Source organism: Triticum dicoccoides, chromosome 1A (assembly GCF_002162155.2).
Source record: "Triticum dicoccoides isolate Atlit2015 ecotype Zavitan chromosome 1A, WEW_v2.0, whole genome shotgun sequence".
In the NCBI taxonomy this organism is placed as follows: domain Eukaryota; kingdom Viridiplantae; phylum Streptophyta; class Magnoliopsida; order Poales; family Poaceae; genus Triticum; species Triticum dicoccoides.
In genome coordinates, this window is record NC_041380.1 from 476,921,153 (window position 1) to 476,936,135 (window position 14,983).

At 42.8% G+C, this 14,983-nt stretch overlaps 2 long non-coding RNA genes across 2 annotated transcripts; both read right to left on the reverse strand.

Annotated features, from left to right (window-relative positions):
* Positions 1 to 4,276: 4,276 nt before the first annotated feature.
* Positions 4,277 to 4,870, reverse strand: LOC119303320. The gene is made up of 2 exons (XR_005147888.1): positions 4,744 to 4,870; positions 4,277 to 4,586 (listed from the first exon to the last, which is right to left on the reverse strand). It is a non-coding gene; the product is annotated as an uncharacterized LOC119303320 (long non-coding RNA).
* Positions 4,871 to 5,551: 681 nt separating this feature from the next.
* Positions 5,552 to 6,193, reverse strand: LOC119303382. The gene is made up of 2 exons (XR_005147906.1): positions 6,057 to 6,193; positions 5,552 to 5,896 (listed from the first exon to the last, which is right to left on the reverse strand). It is a non-coding gene; the product is annotated as an uncharacterized LOC119303382 (long non-coding RNA).
* Between the last annotated feature and the right edge of the window lie 8,790 nt (positions 6,194 to 14,983).

Below are 14,983 nucleotides of genomic sequence, written 5' to 3' on the forward strand. Positions count from 1 at the left end.
TTAGTCACATGGAGATGTGAACTAATCACATAAAGATGTGAACTATTGGTGTTAGATCACATGACGATGTGAACTAGATTATTGACTCTAGTGCAAGTGGGAGACTGAAGGAAATATGACCTAGAGGCAATAATAAAGTTGTTATTTATATTTCCTTATATCATGATAAATGTTTATTATTCATGCTAGAATTGTATTAACCGGAAACTTAGTACATGTGTGAATACATAGACAAACAGAGTGTCACTAGTATGCCTCTACTTGACTAGCTCGTATGATGGTTATGTTTCCTAACCATAGACATGAGTTGTCATTTGATTAACGGGATCACATCATTCGGGAATAATGTGATTGACTTGACCCATCCATTAGCTTAGCACGATGATCGTTTAGTTTGTTGCTATTGCTTTCTCCATAATTTATACATGTTCCTATGACTATGAGATCATGCAACCCCCGAATACCGGAGGAACACTTTGTGTGCTACCATACATCACAACGTAACTGGGTGATTATAAAGGTGCTCTGCAGGTGTCTCCGATGGTGTTTGTTGAGTTGGCATAGATTGAGATTAGGATTTGTCACTTCGATTGTCAGAGAGGTATCTCTGGGCCCTCTCGATAATGTACATCACTATAAGCCTTGCAAGCGATGTAGCTAATGAGTTACTTACGAGATGTAGCATTACGGAACGAGTAAAGAGACTTGCTGGTAACGAGATTAAACTAGGTATTGAGATACCGACGATCAAATCTTGGGCAAGTAACATACCGATGACAAAGGGAACAACGTATATCATTATGCGGTTTGACCGATAAAGATCTTCGTAGAATATGTAGGAACCAATATGAGCATCCAGGTTCCTCTATTGGTTATTGACCGGAGGCGTGTCTCGGTCATGTCTACATAGTTCTCGAACCCGTAGGGTCCACATGCTTAAACGTTCGGTGACGATCGTATTATGAGTTTACGGATTTTGATGTACCGAAGGTAGTTCAGAGTCCCAGATATGATCACGGACATGACGATGAGTCTCGAAATGGTTGAGACATAAAGATCGATATATTGGACAACTATATTTGGACATCGGAATGGTTCCGGGTGAGATTGGGCATTTACCGATGTACCGGGAGGTTACCGGAACACCCGGGGAGGTATATGGGCCTTATTGGGCCATAGTGGGAGAGAGGATAAAGGAGCAAAGGAGGGGGCGCCCCCCCCCCAAGCCCAATCCGAATTGGGAGGGGGGGGGGCCTTCCCTTCCTCCTTCCTCCCCCTTCCTTCTTTCCTAATCCAACTAGGGAAGGGGGGAATCCTACTCCTGGTGGGAGTAGGACTCCCCTTGGGGCGCGCCTAGGAGGCCGGCCCCCTCCCCCTCCTTCACTCCTTTATATACGGGGGAGGGAGGCACCCCATAGACACACAAGTTGATCATTGATCTCTTAGCCATGGGCGGTGCCCCCCTCCACCATAATCCACCTCGGTCATATCATAGCGGCACTTAGGCGAAGCCCTGTTCCAATAACATCCTCATCACGCCGTCATGCTGACGAAGCTCTCCCTCGACACTCTACTGGATCGTGAGTTCATGGGACGTCACCGAGCCGAACGTGTGCAGATCGCGGAGGTGTCGTACCTTCGGTGCTAGGATCGGTCGATCGTGAAGACGTATGACTACATCAACCGCGTTGTCATAACACTTCCGCTTACGGTCTACGAGGGTACGTAGACAACACTCTTCCCTCTTGTTGCTATGCATCACCATGATCTTGCCTGTGCGTAGGCAAAATTTTGAAATTATTGCATTCCCCAACACCTCACAGCCTTAGGATGGGAGGCCAACATGGGCTACAACGGGCATGTAGGTGTTGCCCAACTGCAAACATGAGCTTGCAACCTCCAAGCCTCCGCGTCGCTGGCCGAAAGGCTCAATGAAATGTGAGGAGATCTGAACCTCCTAGCTAGCCTCAAGAAAGTGATCCACAACATAGTAGAGCTCCAGCATAATATGATTCAGTCAAGGCAACACCTGGACGACACCGACAACGTCCTCTCAGACACAAGACATGGAACAATTGGTAAGGCTCAACATCGAGCACCTCTTCCACCCCGAGTTTCCTTGGTGCATAATCGCCTAGGTCACCAGCTCGATCTCCACGACCACCTCCGAGATCGCAAGATAGAGCACTATGGCGACAACTACGAAGCCCCGGTGCCAAGACCATCTTCCCTGACATTTGGCATAGCTCCCCCATGCTCCGGGCATGAGGCCTTCACGCACCCTTTCCCAACACCATTCATCGTCCGAGGGGTCGAGAAGTACTCTGGTTACTCTAAGACAGACCACTTCTCAACAACTATCTAATGGCGGTCAAGATGGCTAACGGCAATATCGATAATGCGCTTCGTTATATATGTACCCTGTTACTTACATGCTCAGCACATTCATGGTTGAATGGTCTTTAGCCGTACTCCATGCACACATGGGCAGACTTCGAGATAGCCTTCATCAACAACTTTAAAGGAATGTACCAGCAACCGGGGAGCGCATATGATCTCCATAGCTGCATCCAAGGTGAGAACGATCTCGTCCATGACTTTGTTGCGCGGTGGCAAGAAAAGAGGAACACTCTCACAAACATCTCCGACGAGACATCAATAGATGCCTTCATCAACTGTGCATAAGAGCCTTTCCTCCACCACAAGCCTGGCAAGAAACGGGGTGACAACAGGCTGACCACAATGGCGACACTAATGAAGGTCGCCAATGACTATGTGATCAGTGAAGAAACCACACAAGCAGGCCGCTGACCCATGGCAGTCCTAGAGGCCCCGGAGCCCGCGGGCTCCAGAGGAAGAAACAAAAATTGCAATAGGGACCGAAAGAGGAAGGAGGTGCAAGACTCCGAGCTTGTACCAGTAGCCAGTAGCATGAAAAAGAAAATGTTGGACATCAAGCCTAGGCAGTCAGCCCACACTTATGAGGAGATTATGAGTGGTCCGTGCAAATATCGTACAAGGCATCTCACTCCACTAGGGAGTACCAGCTTAACGACCAGCTCGTCAAGGAGAAGAATGGCAAGACCAACGATGACAGGTCTTTCACCTAGGTTTGGGACCTCATAGTCGAGGTAATACCCTGATCTTGCTTTGCTTTTGATTAATGATGGAAACGCCTCGTGTGAGGAGCTTACAGATGGAATATGGTAATAACTACTGAGTGTTTGACTAAGAATCAGATGCCCTCGATCTATCCCTAGCATCGCCTTATAAAATGGAACGAGAGCTAGGGTTTACAAGTTTTATAACCGACCTCACCTCTAAATCGGTCAAGGGGGCCTTGAATTGTACGCCAAGAAGGTGAGTATGCGAAAGTCGGGCTTTCTATTGGTCAAAGGGCCCCTGATTGTTGCCTGATCTCATGGGCCCTTCGGCCAACCCATTGACGGACCTCCGAGTGGATGGGTCACCCCGGTACATTACACGTCACCTACCGTTACAAACTACAAATAAAATATCACACCAAAAATGCATGTCAAATAAAATATCACAAAATTGGGAACAAAATGTCACAAAGAATAAATGCATGGTAAATAAAAGATTACAAATCTGGAAATAAATACCGCACCAAATAAATGCATGGCAAACAAAGGATTACAAAATTGGAAAGAAAGTATCACAACAAATAAATGCATGACAAACAAAAGATTACAACACCGCAAACAAAATATCGCACCAAATAAATGCTGAAAAAAATAAATTACAAAACTACAAACAAATATCACACCAAATGAATGCATGGCAAACAAACAGATTAGAAAAACAACAACTCCATCTTGAAAATCTGGCTCCTATATTTCCTCTATGTTTGAAATAAACTTCTGGCCCACGTAGGCTTCCTTTTCTTGGGCGCTGTTCTTTCTTCGAAAAGAAGGATTACCCCCGGCCTCTGCATCAATTGATGCACACAGCCATATTATTAGTCTGACATTGTTGTGTGTTCGACAATTGTGCTGCGAATTTATTTATTTTCCAGATATGGATTTAAAAATGCAACACCACTTAAGTGAAGCTCCATGGTGTCCGAGCAGGTTATAGTTCAAACTCAAATGAGGATAGTGTTATGAGTTGGCAGCTAGGACCCCGAACCCCGTAAAAGAATGACACCACAATTCTAACAGGGAATCATTTCATATCAGTCTGGCCGATTGTTTAGACCTCCTGAGACGATTAGCATATCATATACATTTACGATTAGAAATCAATGGACATCTTCTTGTCGGGGTAATATTGCATTTGTTTATAAAATTCACATCATTACAACATTGCTGAACAATGAGGTTGACAACTGGAAGAAATTATTCATCCCCTTTTATATGCTAAACCAATAAATCAAGAACTATTGTCTGTGCTAACCGACTATTTGTCGCAGAAATAGCAGTAGCATTCGCTGCTCAATGCTGGCCCTATACACCTGTGTTCCTTTACGATGGCGTTAAACATTTTGCCTCCAATCAAGCATGTCGCCTTGCACAGAAAGCCTACACAGAGCGGAGCACCGGAGGTACTTTCCCAGCACTTATGTTCTGCAACAAATTACGCGCGCATGTTTACATCCATGAAGAATTTATAAGCGAAGAGAGAACACGAAAAATCATAATAGCCAGAAGAAGAGAATTGTTGCAAATCATTTGCCAATTATCATCGATCCGAACACAGTGAGACAAAGAGAGGAGCTCAAACCTGCGGAACCATGATTCGCAAACAACGCAAGTATTAGCACAAAGCACATAGCAGCATTTCTCGCACCCATGGTCGGTGGTGTTGGGCAAAGTATCAAGTATGCTTTTCTTTTCTTCCTCTACTTAGTTTGCTATATGGAGCAAGTACTGTTATGCCATAGAGGATCTGCAATATTTATACTCTTCATTTTTCTTGCCGGGATGCAATATTTGTAGATTTGGAAGTTATTAAAGATTCTTATAAGAGGAGAGGACAAATGTGTTTACTAATTTCTTTTTCCAAAAAGAAGGTAAAAATTAATATAACATGATAAACATGCAATATGTTGGTACGTCAGAATACGAAGGAGAAAAATCTCCTTGACCCTTTCTTTCTGCAAGCTGTTGCGCCCAAACGGAGTCAGCGCTAGAGCTGCATCAGTCCGGGTCTATGTACCAATCGAAGCCCGATACGTGACCAATTTTTTTTTTTTTTGTTGCAATCCGTTCTCAGGTTAGCCCGGCACGAAATGGGAGTCAGACCAGCTAGCCTTGCAGCAGACTACCATGTATTTCAAAATGAAACGCAGTTCAAGTGAAACCCCATGATGTACGAGTAGGTTAGTAGTCCAAGTCAAATGAGGGCAGTATTCTGATTCTGACAGCTAGGACCCCGAACGCCATGAAAGAATGGCACCACAATTGTAACATGGAATCGTTCAGGTCAGTGCTAACAAGGGACCGGCATGGCCGATTGTTTAGATCACCTGAGACGATTAGCACATAATATACATTTACGATCACAAATCAACGGACATCTTTTGTAGGGATAATACTGCACTTGTTTATAAAATCCGCATCATCGTAACATCATCGGACAATGAGGTTGACAACGAGAATAAATTATTCATCCCCTTTATATGCTAAACCAAGAAATCACGAACTATTGCCTCTGGTTTCTTTGACCATTTGTAATAATGAGGCAATCTTCAGTTCCATGCTAACAAACTATTTGTCGCAGAAATAGCAGTAGCATTCGCTGTTCAATGCTGGCCCTCTACACTTGTGTTCCTTTACGATGGCATTAAACATTTTGCCTCCAATCAAGCATGTTGCCTTGCACAGGAAGCCTACACAGAGTGGACTCCCAGAGGTATTTCCCCAGCACTTTTTTTCTGCAACGAATTAACAAGCATGTTTATATGCATGAAGAACTTAAACCGAAGAGAAACAAATCATATTAGTTGGAAGAATAGAATTGATGCAATTTCTTCATGAATTATTTGCCGATTATCATCCGTCTGAACCGAATGAGACAAAGAGAAGAGCACAAACCTGCAGAACCATGATTCGCGAATAACACAAGGATCAGCACAAAGCAGATGGTAGCATTTCTCGCACCCATAATCGATGGTGTTGGGCAAAGTATCAAGTAGACTCTCTCTTTTCTGTTCTTTCTCTGGTTAGTTTTGATATGGAGCAAGTACTGTTATGCCAGAGAGATTATGCAATATTTATAGACTTGGAAGTTAAAGATTCGTATAGGAGAGGACAAATATGTTTAATACCTTCCTTTTTTGAAAAGGAGGTAAAAATATGTTTAATAACTTCTTTTTAAAACGGAGATAAACATATGTTTAATAACTTCTATTTTTGAAAAGGAGGTAAAAATATGTTTAATAACTTCTTTTGTTGAAAAGGAGGTAAAAATATATATGTCCAACAACTTGATAGATATGCAATATGTTGGTCTGTAAGAATACCAAGGAGAGCGAACCAACCTGTGATTGAATGGTTAGAGTGATTGTGGTATCCCCGGTCCACCAGGGTTCAAATTCTGGTGCTCGCATTTATTTATGGATTTATGTCAGGATTTTCGGCGATGCGCTTTCAGTGGGAGGAGACGTTCCCGTCGACGATGAGGTGCCTATGGGCTACGGTGACTGCGTTCATAGGGGTGAGTGTATGCGCGTGTATATGAACGCTTGCGTCTGTACTGTGTTAAAAAAAAGAATACCAAGGAGAGAAAATTCTCCTAGACCCTTTCTTTCTCTTAAAATCTTCCATAAACTTTTAGAGGAAGTTTCTTCAGAGCTACTTTTGTCAGATCCTGTAAACTTCTTTCCCTAAATCTGTTTATTTTATTTTCCACTAAATAAGACTAGATAATTGCCTAGGGCCTGCCAGTCAGTGACACGCGTGGCAGCCTTCGGCGAGAGCGGCGAAGGCAGTGCGGTGGCCGTCGGCGAGAGGCGGTGTGGTGACCCCGGGCTGCACATGGGCGGGGCGCGTAGTGGCGTAGCGGCTACATTCTCGCTGGACGGCGGCGTGTTGGCGGGTCGGCGGTGCGTCGGGAAGTTGCAAGCGCTTTCCAGGCCACCAAAAGCTTATAAGAAGGAAAACTTCCCCTAGACCAGAGGAAAGTTTAGGCCAAGTTTACATGATCCTCTAAATTTATTCCATTTTTACGGAATCTGTTGGAAGCTCTTTTCCCCCCAAACTAGTTTTTACACATATGGAATCTGTTGGAGATATCTGTTGGAGATGCTCTAAAGTTGGGGGGCTCCTATTCTACGATGTATGCGGGGAGTAGCAACGAGACGCGCACTCACTTGTCCCCCTCGCGCAAACTTCGGCCGCCCAGGTGCGGGGCTGAGCTCCACTGTTTTTTTTGTTCACTTTGTTATTTGTTTTACTTTTCTGTTTTTCTTCTTTAGAAAAGTTTTGAATTTTAAAAAAGTCCTGAATTTGAAGTCAAATAATGTTCATGATTTTTTAAATTTTAAGAACATTTTTTAATATCATGAATATGTTTTATAATTCATGAACATTTTTTTAAATGATAAATAATTTTAAATTTTGATGAAGTTTATTTGAATTTGATGAACAGTTTTTTAATTTGATGATTTTTTAAAAAATTGATGAAGATTTTTGAATTTGATGGATAATTTTAAATTTGGTGAACGAAATATATTCGTGATTTCAAAAAAATGTTCATAGAGTTTTAAAAGGTATCCACGAAAAAAGAAGAAAATAAAAAGGAAAAAAATAAAACAAAACAGAAAATAAAAACGAACATGAAAAAATGAAAAGCAAGAAAATGTAAAAAGGAAAGAAAATCTATTAAACGCACCTGATAAGACCTGGAATCTTACTGGCTAGCGGCACATAGGTTGCTGTACTAGCTAGCGCATGTATGATCCTCACTTCTGCATCTTAAATTTGAAGATGGTTTCTCCTCTGCTCCACATATTTTTAATAACTTTTTTCTCCTCTTCAGAGCCTCTTTCCAGCCGCCGCCTTCTCCTCCAAGAAAAGCTAGGGTTCGTGCCTCTCGCCGGCTTCGTCATAGGTCCGCCTCGTCTTCGCTGGCCCTAGGGCCATGGGGCGCGGTGGATCCTGGCAAGGGCCGGCAGGAGGGCTCCGTTGTTAGTCGTTCCTTCAAGATTTGTTAGGGTTTGTGTCGTACTCAGGAAGACAAGACGACGGCGGCTCCCTGAAGATGGAATAAAGATCTCCCCGCCTAGTCCTCGTTCCGGTGATGCGTCTAGCATCGTTAGTGGGCGTGTGAAGGTGTGTCTCCGGCGGATCTATCCTCGATGGATTTGCTCGGATCTGGTTGTGGTTCGTCTATGTCCGTGTGTCTTCAGGTTGGATCCTTTCAATCTATGTTATTCTTCATCAGCGACGGTTGCTGTTCTGGTGCGCTGGTCCTACGGAGTCTTAGCACGACGATCTCACCGGAGCGGGGCAAAACTTGTTGTAGTAGGCAGTCCGGAAGTCGTCGTGCTAAGACCCAAATGACCAACGCACCAGAACGGCAACCATTGCCGATAAAGAGTAACGTAGATCAGAAAGATCCAACCTAAAGACACACGAACATGGATGAACGACTATCAGATCCGAGCAAATCCACCAAAGATAGATCCAGCGAAGACACACGCCCACCGACGATACTAGACGCACCACCGGAACGGGGACTAGGCGGGGAGACATTTATTCCATCTTCAGGGAGTTGCCGCCGTCTCGCCTTCCTGAGCAGTACACAAACCCTAACAAAACTCAAAGAAACATCTAAAAACGGTACCCTTCCACCGGCAAAGACAGGGATTCATTTCACCCGCATGGCCCTAAGGCCACCAGAGACAAGGCGGATCGACGCCGGCGGGAGTTGGAGGAACCCTAGATTTTTTTTTGGAAGGCGGCAGCTACAGCGTGAGGATATTTGGTGACTCTCGTTGGATGGTAAAGGGTGTTCCGATCATCCGGTCAGGACATTTATGGGCGATTTGGTGATCTTCATGGAGTTGCCCTAGGTTCCCAAGACTTGAAGTCTCCTGGTGTAAGGAGCTATGGGCCCCGTCTGTAAGGGGGTGTGTTGCCAGGTCGGTCAATTTTTTGGGGGTTTTGGCCAATTATTGTTTGATTTTTGCGTTTTCTTTATTTTATGTGTTTTCATTGGTTTTAATTTTTTCCTGTGTTTTTCTATTTTCACTTTTCACATTTTAATTTCATGAATAATTTTTAAGTCCTTGAACATCTTAAAATTTGCAAATAATGTTTAAAACCAATGAATATTTTCAAAATTCATGTATTTTTAATTTGTTACATTATTAAAATCCAAGTTTTGTTAAAATACGTGAACTTCTTTATATAAAGGAAATATGGCAGCAGATTTTATTTGAGCTAGCAATGGAGCGAGTCGAAAAAAAGACTAAGCAAGCGAGCAGAGCAGGTAGCTGAGCTGAGCGAGCGAGATCTTCATGGGCCGACCCATGTAGGCGTTATAGCAGCAATTCCATTGTTTCAACGTGGAACAAGAGCTCTCAAAGGGCTCACACAAACACCACCAACAGATTTAGCAGAAAGCAGTGGAAGAACACCAAGAGGATGATCCAAAGATCAAAGAAAAAAAGTCAATCCTATTGGCTGCAGAACAACACTACACACACGGCAGATAGCCATCCACCCATAACAAGAAAACGTAGCTCCAACTCTGGCGAACTACTACAGAGAACTAGATAAGGCTGGCATCATGGAAGATCACTGAACGAACCAGCTATTTCCCGTCATCGTATGCCACCGGGGCCCTGCACTGCAGCTTCGACTTCACAACAACAGGCAGCCGAGGCAGTCCCACGGACATGCTGGAGAAGAGCCGACTACCACGACTAATGCCACGCCTCCGATAATGCTCACCACCATCATCATTGCCACAGAAGTCTAACCGCACTCATTGCCACACGATCAAGCAGCACGAACGACTTCCCCCACCTATCACTGGTCCCTCTGGCCAGTAAGAAGCTCCTGAAACGATGTCTCAAGAGGTATGACACACATCGCCATCATCGTTTGATCCAGAGGATCAAGGGTTCCCCCCGAACTTCCTTGCGTAGTGGAGCTCGCACGCCGCCTCAATGGCGCCTTCAAGAAGGAAGCAATTGCCCACGAGCATCACCGTCATTGGCCACGGCCACCGCCGGAAACAAGGCCTTAGCCCAGCACTACGCAACTGCCTCCCACCCAATCAAATAGCGGTTAGACCACCGCCACCATCCCCGCCCGACAGCGTGGGTGGTGCCTGAGGGGGTCTGATTTTCAAGAATGAAATATCACGGATAAGAATGAAAACCCAAACATCACCAGGTAACACCAAGACCGAAACGTGCGTATAACGACACCACAATCACACATCTAATGACTTCACTCTTCTCTCCGAAAAATATCATCTCCAACAACAACCTAATATGATATACGAATGAGAGAAAAAAAATACCGCCAAACATAATTAAAAATAACATGGAATTGTCTCAGATCAATGCTAACAATGGATCGGTATGGCCGATTGTTTAGACCTCCTGAGACGATTAGCATATCATATACATTCACGATTACAAATCAATGGACATTTTTTGTCGGGATAACAGTGCACTTGTTTATAAAATTCATATCATCACAACATCGACGAACAATGAGGTTGACAACGAGAATAAATTATTCAGGCACTTTATATGCTAAATCAAGGAATTACAAACTAGTGCCCGTGTTTCTTTGACCATTTGTGCTAACAAACTATTTGCCGCAGAGATAGCAGTAGCATTGGCTATTGAATGCTGACCCTATACACTTGTGTTCCTTGACGACAGCATTAAACATTTTGCCCGCAATCGAGCATGTCGCCTGGCATAGGAAGCCTACACAGAGTGGACTGCCGGAGGTATTTTCCCAGCACTTTTGTTCTGCAACGAATTAACACACATCATGATAGTCGGAAGAATAGAATTGCTGCAGATTCTTCCATGAATTATTTGACGATTATCATCGGTCTGGACAGAACGAGACGAAGAGAAGAGCACAAACCTGCAGAACCATGATTCACGAATAACACAAGGATCAGCACAAAACAGATGGTAGCATTTCTCGCACCCATAATCGATGGTGTTGGGCGTAGTATCAAGTATACTCTCTCTTTTCTGTTCTTTCTCTAGTTAGTTTTGATATGGAGCAAGTACTGTTATGCCAGAGAGAATATGCAATATTTATAGAGTTGGAAGTTAAAGATTTCTAGCCTCATTTGGTAACAGGGGATCCTCCCGGGATACCCGTCCTTTCCCTGGGTGAGAAAAATCTGCTTCCAAAATAAAGGTACTCTTCATCAGATGTGTTTTTTCTGAATAATATGTTCCCATCGCATGTGCTTTCATCAGAAAAAAGAAAGTTTCCATGGCACGTTTCCTATAAGGGTGTAGATGTAGAACAGGACAAATAAGTTTAATAACTTCTTTTTCTGGAATGTTCAAAAAAAACTTCTTTTTCTGAAAAGGAGGTAAACATATTTTTAATAACTTCTTTTTCAAAAAGGAGGTAAACATATTTTTATTAAATTCTTTCTTTGAAAATGAGGTAAAAACATGTTTAATAACTTCTTTCTTTGAGAAGGAGGTAAAATATGTTTAATAATTTCTTTCTTTGAAAAGGAGGAGGTAAAAATATACTTGATAACTTGATTAATATATGCAATCTGTTGGTCCATCAGAATACCAAAAGAGAGAAATTCTCCTCAACTCTTTCAGTTGGAGTTAGCGCGCTAAATCTTTTTGTTTATATACAAACTCGCAAAGCTTTTATTACATCGTCACAATGTTTACAGGGACGGAGTAAAGGTTTTCGGGTTGACCTAACCAGACATGGCGGTCAATCCCCAAAGAAAGAACATGCTTTGTGAGGTTGTGAGCCTCTACACTATAGGTCCTAACCTCAAGCTTAAAATCACAAGATGCAAAAGAAGATGAACAATCTATCATTTCATGTACTACCGCTCCATAGCTTGCTGCACTCCCCACTTTGATCGCGTCGATGATAATATTGCAGTTGGACGACCACCGTTTGTTGAACATAGAGATCCTCTGCCAATGCCAAAGCCTCACGAGTGGCCAAAGCTTCAAGTGTAGAAGGATCATCAATGAAGGGGAATAGAATCCTAGACGCTCCCAAGCAAGTGCCTTCGTGATCACGGCAGATCACTCCCAACGATCCAAAACCTCCGCTCCTTGACATCGCAGCATCCACATTGATCTTGGCATGGTCAAATGGGGGAGGCACCCATTGGTTTTGTCTGATAACTGGTGCATGGGGTCTCACCATTGCTTGTTTCTGCAATATCTCAATCTCTGTCATGTAAGAAGAAACAAAGCTGTGGGTAGACGCGGGATTTTGAAAGATATCTTCATGGATCGCTTTCCTTCTGGTCCATTAAACTGCCGATAGTGATCATTCTTGTAACAGATTCATGTGATAATGTGCCAATGGACCAATCGTGGCTAAAACATGCTGCAATCCGGGCTTGAGATGGCACAATACGAAATGGCCCAAAGACTCGATATCAGCCCAGGTAGCGTTCCTGTTGGACATCTAGTAAATGCACATGAGAAAGGCCTGGAGTCTTACTGGCCCATGTTTGAGCCTCACTTCTACCTCTTAAATTTGAGCACAGTTCCTCCTATATTCAACACATTTTTTTTATTAAACGCAACGCATGTCACAAAATGTCCAAGGACACTGACCATCCAATCATATATTTATTAAATGTTCGCCCTTTGTCTAATGGAGAAAGGAGAAAGAAGAGAGTGGGAGGAAAAAGTGGATTTGAGGTGAGGTTCAAGGATGAGTTGGTGTGTCCGCAATCTTACTGGACTCCCCCAAACAACTCCTAGGTTTGGCTCCATTTTGTGGGATTTTCAATGTGCGAACTGCCTGGCCCATTATGTCCATAGATATTTGGTGACTTCCGTTGGATGACGAAAGTGTATGGACCATCCGGCCCGGACATTTAGAAACGATTTAGTGATCCGTCTTGGAGTTGCCCTAATCTCCCTAGATTTGAAGCCTCCTGGTGTGTCAAGAGCTATGGGCCCCGCCTATAAGGGTATGTGTCGCTGGGCCGATCAATTTTTTCGGTTTTGAAAGGTTATTGTCTTGTTTTTGTTCTTTCTTTCTTTTCTGTGTTTTCGTTGTTTTTTTTTCATTTTTTCATTCTTTTTTCTATTTTATTTTAAATTTTCACATTTTAATTAATGAACATTTTTAAGAGTTCTTAACAAATTTTATAATTAATGCGCATTTTCTCAAATTCATTAATAAAGTTCATGAACATTTTAAAGTCCTTGAACATTTAAAATCGCTAACAATTTTAAAATTGTCAAACATTGTTTGAAATTTGCAAAAATATATAATTCGTGTATTTTTAATTCACTTTTTCTTCAAAAATCCAGGTTTTATTAAAATAAGTGAATTCTTTTGATTTAATGAATTTACTTAAATAGAAAATATGATAGGGGTTTTTCTAACCTTCCTGTGTAACAAGTCAAAAACAACTTTTTTCTGATACAAGTCCAAAAAAACATAGCAAGCAGGCGGTGCAGTTAGCCAAGCTTCATTGGCGGGCCATGTAAGCGTCATATCATCAACTCCCATGATTCAATGTGGAATCAGAGCTCTCAACGAGCTCACACAACACCACCTGGTAACACCAAGGTTAAAACATGTAAGGACACCACAATTACGCCTCTAACAACTTCACTCTTCTCCCGGAATAAATTATCATCTCCAACAACAACTCAACGTGATAATGCAGTAAACACCATCGAAACTTAAATAAAAATAACATGGAACCATTATCGATCAGTGCTAACTAGGGATCGGTATGACCGATTGTTTAGACCTCCCGAGACGATTAGCACATCATATACATTTGCGATTACAAATCAATGGACATCTTTTGTGAGGATAATAATGCACTTGTTTATAAAATTCACATCATCACAACATCGCCCGACAATGAGGTTGACAACGAGGATAAATTATCCATTCCCTTTATATTCTAAACCAAGAATTAACAAACTATTCCCCTAGGTTTCCTTGACCATTTTCTAATAGTGAAGCAATCTTCGGTTCCACCCTAACAAACTATTTGTCGCATAGATAGCAGTAGCACTGGCTGTTGAATGCTGACCCTATACATCTGTGTTCCTTGACGACAGAATTAAACATTTTGCCCGCAATGAAGCATGTCGCCTTGCACAGAAAGCCTATGCAGAATGGACTGCCAGAGGTACTTTCCCAGCACTTTTCTTCTGCAACAAGGTAACACGCGTGTTTATATCCATGAAGAACTTATAACCGAAAAGAAGAACCCCAAAAAATCAAAATAGTCGGAAGGATAGAATTGGTGCAGATTCTCCTTGAGTTACTTGCCGATTATCATGGGTCTGAACAGATTCAGACAAAGATAAGAGAACAAACCTGCAGCACCAAGATTCGCGAATAACACAAGGATCAGCACGAGGCAGATGGTAGCATTTCTCGCACCCATGGTCGATGGTGTTGGAAGAGGTATCAAGTATACTTTCTTTTCTGTTCTTTCTCTACTGAGTTTGATATGGGGGAAGTGCGGTTGTGCCAGAGAGGATATGCAGTACTTATAGACTTGGCAGTCAAAGTTCCTATAACTGTGCAAACGTAGGAGTGGTCAAATATGTTTAGTAACTTCTTCTGTGGAAGAGGAGATAAAAAAATTGTTTAATGACTCGATAAGTATGCAATCTGTTGGTCCGTCAGAATACCAAGGAGAGAAAATTCTCCTTGACCCTTTCTTTCTACGAAGCTGTTGCGCCCAACACAGTCGGAGTCAGCGCTAGAGCTGCATCGTTCCGGGTCTACGGACGAATCGTAGCCTGGAACGTGGCTTAAAAATGTTGCAATAC